Source organism: Belonocnema kinseyi, chromosome 10 (assembly GCF_010883055.1).
Source record: "Belonocnema kinseyi isolate 2016_QV_RU_SX_M_011 chromosome 10, B_treatae_v1, whole genome shotgun sequence".
Lineage (NCBI taxonomy): Eukaryota > Metazoa > Arthropoda > Insecta > Hymenoptera > Cynipidae > Belonocnema > Belonocnema kinseyi.
The window spans coordinates 93,397,608-93,405,676 of record NC_046666.1 but is presented as its reverse complement, the minus strand read 5'-3'; positions in this window follow the sequence as shown (position 1 = coordinate 93,405,676).

Below are 8,069 nucleotides of genomic sequence, written 5' to 3'. Positions count from 1 at the left end.
TTATTTTTTAAGTTTTTCAGAACTTTTAAATATATTTATAATGATTCACATTTTGTTGTAAAATTTATGTAAAATTCTGCAAAAAAATGCCTCAAAATCTTCCAGACTTTTTTACAATCTTATAAATTTTTTAAAATGTTTGAAATATTTTCGACCCTGTAAACTTCTCGAAATCATAAAATTTTGTAACTTGAAAATCCCGAATTAAAAAATTCTAGAATAATGAAATTCTGGACAGTTTACAATAATATCGCATTTGGAAATTCCCGAATAATAAAACTCCAGGCTGAATGCTGTCTAATGATAAAATATACAAACTAGAAAATTCCCGAATTGCAGAAATTGAAAAAACAGTTTTGTGGTCAATATTATTTATTTATTACAAATACAATAATCAAATGTTTTTATTACAAAAATTTCGTTTAATGTTTAATTTTGATTTTTAATTTAGATTTTTTAATTTTTTAATTTAAAATAACAATAATTGTATAAAAATGTGATACAAACATATATTTAAAAACACGTGAGCTTCAATTGAATCTAACTTTACAGGATTCAATTCAGACTAATTTAACGCGACTTTTATTTTCATTTTTTTAAATAATAATTTTATTTTTGCGAGAGTTTTTTGTAATATACAAAAATACAATGCACATTTTCAAACGTCGTTTTTTATTCAAAAATACATTTGTTCAATTATTTTTATTTTAAATTCTAACAATAATTTTTAGAAACTTTAAACATTAAAAAAGTTTTTTCTTTTGTAGAAGTATTTTATTATTCTATTTAAAAAAATTTGTTATCAAGCTATTTTTTAATTGTTCAAATTAGGGAGGTGTCTAGCCCAGATATTGTATAATTCGGAAATTTTCTGTCGGCAATTCTCAAATTCTGTAAGATTGTAAATTGTCAAGAATTTTCCAATTCAGAACTTTTATATTTCGACAATGTTATAATGTCGGAATTTTTATAGTGATGTGGGAATTTTATTTTTCGGAAAAAGCGGCTGAATAATTCCGAAAAATAAAATTCCCGACACTGTAAATTTCGTAAATTGAAAGATAACCAAGGAATAAAATTCCCGAAATTATAAAAGTCGAATTGGAGAATTCACGAAAAATAAAATAAATAAAATTCCGGACAATAAAGTATTACCGAATTTGAAAAATCCCTAAAGAAAATGGCTGAATTATAAAATATCTGAACTAGAAAATTCATGAATTTAAACAATTCAAAAAATTGTTTATTAAATATTATTTATTTATTGAAAAGACAATAATCGAATATATATTTCTGTATGAAAAATTTTGTTTGAAAATGTGCATAGTATTTTAAAAAAATAATAAAAAGTTCTGAAAAATCGATTTTTTTAAATAAAAAAATAATTAATAACAAATAAATTTGGATATAAATCGTTGTTGCATTGAATCCTGCAAAGCTTGTTTCAAAAATGTTCTTATGTAGGTACGAAGAAAATTTAGACCGAACATTTTTTTTCTTTTAAAGCGCACGTGTTTTTTATTGTATTTTTTAATACAATTTTTATAAAATCTCTTTTAAATTATTTCAAATCTTTTTCAATTATTTTAAAATTTTTTCGGAACTTTTAAATGACTTTTAGACTGATTTCCATTTTTCCTAACATTTTTTTAAAATTCTGTTCTTTAAGAAACAAAATGAAATACTTGTACCTTGGAAATACAGATAAAAAAATAAAACAATTATAATTGTAACATTTAAAGTTTAAAATTGTCAGTCTCAAATTGTGACAATTGTTTTTCAAACTGTTTACTATTGGGATTTTTTTTTTAATTTCCAAACTAAATAGATTAAAAATGGAATATTTTATACTGAAATATTACTTCAAAAAGATTTTGAAATTGAATAAAGGCGTTCATTTAAGAAGCCATTAATTCGAACGTTTACACTTGTGTCACTACTAAGGCTTTCGAATTAAATTAGTTCAAATATTAACATTAAAATATGTAAATTATATAATTTTGAACAGATCTAGAATCATCTTGTAAAATCAATCACTGTTAAATTTTTATTACTCGAACGGCAGTTCAATTTTCAAATTTACTTTCTTTTCCCGATTTGTCCCGTTCGCGAGTATAAATCAATATTTAGAACAACTTTCATTTTTTTGAAATAGTATATTCGGTTCTAATTTACGGGGCAATCATTTTATTCTTTGAAAGATTTTTTACAAATCTTGTTGATAATTTTTACATTCTTATCCAAAATGAAAAGAAATTAGTTTTTTTTTATGAAAAATGACTTTTTCGGATTTTATCAAATGTCGACGTTTTGAGGTCTTTCCAGTCAGAAAAACAAGTTTTTACGCGGGGTCTGTTTGTCTGTCCGGCGTCGTCGTTGTTGTTTGTATACCGGATAACTTTCGAAAGACTGGTCGGATTGAATTGGACTTTGACTTTGATAACTTTTTTTGATAAAATCAAACTTACCAAAGTTAAAGGATTTTCAAAATTCAAAAAAACAAACGAAAATGGTCATTTGAAGCAAAGAAAGCTTGATATGGAAAAAAGACAAGAGGCGCAAAACGCTACTTTTTTAAGGCCCCATGATTATTTTATCACAGTCTCATCCATAATGAGAAGAGTTTTATGCGAAAAATGACTTCCGCGAATTTCATGAAATTTCGTCGTCTTGAGGCTCCTTGAGTCAGAAGAACAAGTTTTTACGTCGGTATCTGTGTGTCTCTCTGGCGTCTACGTCATCGTTGTTATTGATGTGTGGTTGTCTGTATATCGGATAACTTTCGAAAAAATAGTCGGATTGGATTGTGCATTGACACACAGTTTTTTCATTTAAATAATTGTATGTAAAAATTGTACTATTTTTATTTTTATAACAAATATTTTTCTTCAATTAAATTGTTACAATAAAAGTGTTTCGAAGATATTATTGAAAAATCTTTCGGGGAATAAAATTAGTATTTATAGGTCAACAAAGGTTTGTTTTCATTACCAAATTTGGCTTTCGTCTAAATTTTTCTACTTGTTTTTACTATAGTACAATTTACGTTTGTATCTCGGGCGAAGAAATCCATTCTATTTGTTGACCAATATTCTTTGTGAGTCAATATTTTTCATAGAAAATTACCCCGAGTGACCTTCAATTATAATTTTATAAATGTGAAAAAACCACATTTCAATGTTTTCTATGAAAAACACAATCCTTAAGTGACCGAACAAAATCGGAAACAATAAGAGTCAATTTATTCAGGAACAAGATTTTTGAACAAAAATGACCTTGAGTGAACCTTTAATATATATTTGTTAATTTTTACAAAAATCAAGTGTGATTTTCTTGACACAAAAAAATAATAATAATAATTTGTGGGGGGTGACAAATGATCGAAAAATTAATAAAACTTGAAGTTGTACGATTTTAATTTGTAACTAAATAATTTGAAATGTTTCAATCTAAAATTATCGAACACTTTCCATTCAAAAATTCTGATGACATATTTTAATAGCTTTAATTATCTTTAACTTTGTGATAACAAAAATTTCCATACACATTTCTTTTTAATAATACTGTAGGTCTTGGCAATTTTTTTCTAATCCATTTCAGTGACTGGTAAACAGGGGTGATTTTCTCTTAGAAAATAAGTGATTAAAATTTGAAAAAATTGGGTAGGCTTTTTTGACGTCTAGGTATGTAAAAAAGTTAAACTGCAGAAAATTTAAAAACTAATTTAGGAACTATTTATACTCTTTTAAGATACCAATACAATATACACAACAATAATTGTAAAATTTGCAAATTTTTAGGCTTTCAGTTCAGGAACTTGAATTTTAACGTTAAAATTGCTTCATTTTCAGAATACAGCCTTATTGTTTGAATTTTCAGAATTTTTCGAAAATGTTAAAAGGCGAAAAAGTTTGAATTTAAAATTTTAAAATACGAAAATACACCGTTTTCTATGTTCATTTGCGATCCAGCGAGTCACTTTCTTTCGCTTCTTTTGAAAGTCGATCCTTTGCTTTCAGTTTTCTTTCTAAACTATACCCTGAATTCAACGCATTTCAAATTAAATTTTTGCGGCTGCATTTAGATTGAATTATACAAAGATTTTTTGTTTTATATATAAATGAATTCAAACATTTTATTGGTTTTTCACGACTGTAATTTATAACTCTAAAATGGAATAATTGTAGCTCAAACATGAAAAAGTATATAGACTAATTTCAAATTTATAGAGGTTCTATCATATATATGGAACTATTAAAACCTCTGACCTTTTTTAAGGTTTTTAAAACTCTTTTAAAAACTTTTTTAACAATTTTGGTTGTGATTTCTTAATAAAAGAATAAGTGCTATTTAGTCTCCAGAGCAGCAATTTCAAAAATATTTAAAGCCTTAATAGTTTAGACATTTAAAATTTGTAGTCTTCAGAATATATTGAATAATTTCAAATTTAATGCTATTTAACTATTTCATCTAAATTTTTGAACGGAAAGTGTTCGATAATTTTAGATTGAAACCTCTCAAATTATTTAGTTACAAATTAAAATCATACAACTTCAAGTTTTATTTATTTTTTGATTATTTGCGCCCCCCCCCCCACAAGTTATTTTTTTGTTTGTAAGAAAATAACGCCTGATTTTTGTAAAAATTAAGAAATATATAGTAAAGGTTCACTCAAGGTCATTTTTGTTCAAAAAGCTTGTTCCTGAATAAATGAACTCTTATTGTTTCCGATTTCATTCTGTCACTCAGGGTAATTTTCTGTGAAAAATATTGATTTACAAAGAATATTTATCAAACAATAGAATGGATTTCTTCGCCCGAGATGCAAACGTAAATTGTACTATAGTAAAAACAATTGGAAAAATTTAGACGAAAGCCAAATTTGGTAAAGAAAACAAACCTTTGTCGAACTATAAACACTAATTTTATTCCCCGAAAGCTTTTTAAAAAATCTCTTCAAAACACTCTTATTGCAAATATTTAATTGAAGAAAAATATTTGTTATAAAAATAAAAATAGTACAATTTTTACATAGAATTCTTAAAATAAAAAAATCTGTGTGTCAAACCACAATAACGACGACGTAGACGCCAGGGAGAGACAGATACCGATGTAAAAACTTGTTTTTCTGACTCAAGGAGCCTCAAAACGTCGAAATTTAATGAAATTCGCGAAAATCATTTTTCGCGAAAAACTCTTCTCATTATGGATGAGAATGTGATAAAATAATCATGGGGTCTTGAAAAAGTAGCTTTTTTCGCCTCTTCACTTTTTTTTCATATCAAGCTTTTTTTGCTTCAAATGTCCATTTTCGTTTGGTTTTTTGAATTTTGAAAATCCTTTAACTTTGGTAAGTTTGATTTTATCAAAAAAAGTTGTCAGGATAAATTGTTCATATTTTTTTGTACCATAAATAGCTGTCGATAAAATTTTCAAATTTTGAAAAAAGTGGTCTCAAAAATTTTGAAAAAGCTTCAACTTTTTGGATTTTTATCAAAAATGGCTGTTCAACGAACTCGATCTTTCTTTTTGGACCCTCGAACAGTGTGTCAAAACCCAATCCAATCGGACCAGTCTTTCGAAAATTATCCGGTATACAGGCAACAACAACGACGACGCCGGACAGATAAACAGACCCCGACGTAAAAACTTGTTTTTTTGACTCACGGGGCCTCAAAACGTCGACATTGAATAAAATCCGAAAAAATTATTTTTCATAAATACTAATACCTTCCCATTTTAGATGAGAATGTAGAAATTATCAACAAGATTTGTAGAAAACGTTTCAAACAATAAAATTATTGTCCCGTAAGTTACAACCGAAAAATTACAATTTCAAAAAAATAAAAGTTGTTTTAAATATTGAGCTAGTCTCGCGACCGGGGCAAATCAGAAAATGAAAGTAAATTTGAAAATTGAACTGCGGTTCGAGTATTAAAAATTAAACAGTGATTGATTGTACAAGCTGATTCTAGATCTGTTCAAAATGATATAATTTACATATTTTAACGTTAAAATTTGAACTAATTTAATTCAAAAGCCTTAGTAGTGACACAAGTGTAAAGTTCGAATTAATGGCTTCTTAAATGAACGCCTTCATTCAATTTCAAAATCTTTTTGAAGTATTATTTCAGTATAAAATATTCCATTTTTAATCTATTTGGTTTGGAAATAAAAAAAAAACAATTTTCAGTAGTAAACAATTTGAAAATGAATTGTCACAATTTCAGAGTGACAAATTTAAACTTGGAATGTTACGATTATAATTGTTTAATTTTTTTATTTGTATTTCGAAGGTAAAAGTATTTCATTTTGATTCTTAAAAAACAGTTAAATAAGCATTAATTTGGAAAAAAATCAAATAAGCTGGAAGTTTCTGAATATTACAAAGAAAAGAACAAAATTTGGAGCTCCTCAATAATTTTTAAATACTAGGAAAACAATACAAATTTCTGGGTAGATTTAAAATGATTTTTTATTTCGAAAAAGTACATAACTCAAAGAGAACGTTTCAAAATATTTCAAAACATTTCAAATGATTTACAATATTAGAAAAAATCTGGAAGCTCTTAAAACAATTTTGTGTGCAGGATTTTACAAAAATGTTCGGAAAAATGGGAATCAGTCTAAAAGACATATAAAAGTTCAGAAAAATTTTTAAAATAATTTTAAAAAAGAATAGATACTTTTGATGATTTTGAAATGTTTTCAAATTTAGACTTTTTATTTTGAAAAATTACATAATTTTAAGAGGTGGTATAAAAATATGGGACCACTGACAAAAATTCCGAAAGAGATGAATGAAAAATCCCAAAAAATGAAATCTCCGGCACCTGAATACTAATTTTATAAAAATCGTATTAAAACATACATTAAAAAACACGTGGGCTTTGAAAGAAAAAAATGTTCTGCCTAAAGTTTCTTCGTACCTACATAATAAAATTTTTGAAACAAACTTTGCAGGGTTCAATTTAACAACGATTTATATCAAACTTTATTCTTATTATTTTTTTTTATTAATAAAAAATTCGATTTTTCAGAACTTTTTTATGTTTTTTTCAAATACTATGCACATTTTCAAACAAATTTTTTCATTCAGAAATATATATTCGATTATTGTATTTTCAATAAATAAATAATATTTAATAAACAATTTTTTAAATTGTTTAAATTCAGGAATTTTTTAGTTCGGATATTTTATGATTCAGGCGTTTTCTTTGGGGATTTTTAAAATTCGGTAATATCTTATTGTCTGAAATTTTATTTATTTTATTTTTCGTGACTTTTCCAATTCGACTTTTATATTTCGGGACTTTTATAATTTCGGGAATTTTATTATTGGTTATTTTTCAATGTACAAATTTTACAGTGTCAGAAATTTTATTTTTCGGGATTCGCTTTTTTCGAAAAATTAAATTCCCACATCACTGTAAAAATTCCGAAAGTATAACATTGCAATGTTATAATTTCGGAATTTTTACAGTGATGTGGGAATTATATTTTTAATTTTCCAATTCGGGACAATTTACAATCCTACCGAATTTGAGAATTGCCGACAGAAAATTTGTTGTTTGAAAATGTCCATTTTATTTTTGTACATTACAGAAAACGCTCGCAAAAATAAAATTATTATTTAAAAAAATAAAAGTCGCGTTAAAACAGCCTGCATTGAATCCTGCAAAGTTTGTTTCATTTGAAGCTCACGTGTTTTAAATTTATGTTTGTATCATATTTTTATACAATTATTGTTATTTTAAATTAAAACAATAATTTAAATAAATTAAACATGAAACCAAGTTTCTATAATAAAAATATTTGATTATTGTATTTTTTATAAATAAATAATATTGACCAAATAACTGTTTTCTCAATTTCTGCAATTCGGGAATTTTCTAGTTTGTATATTTTATCATTAAACGGCATTCGGTCTGGAGTTTTATTATTCGGGAATTTTCAAAGTCGATAATATTGTAAACTGTCCAGAATTTCATTATTCTAGAATTTTTTAATTCGGGATTTTCAGGTTTCAGCATTTTGTTATTTCGGGAAGTTTGCAGTGTCGAAAATAT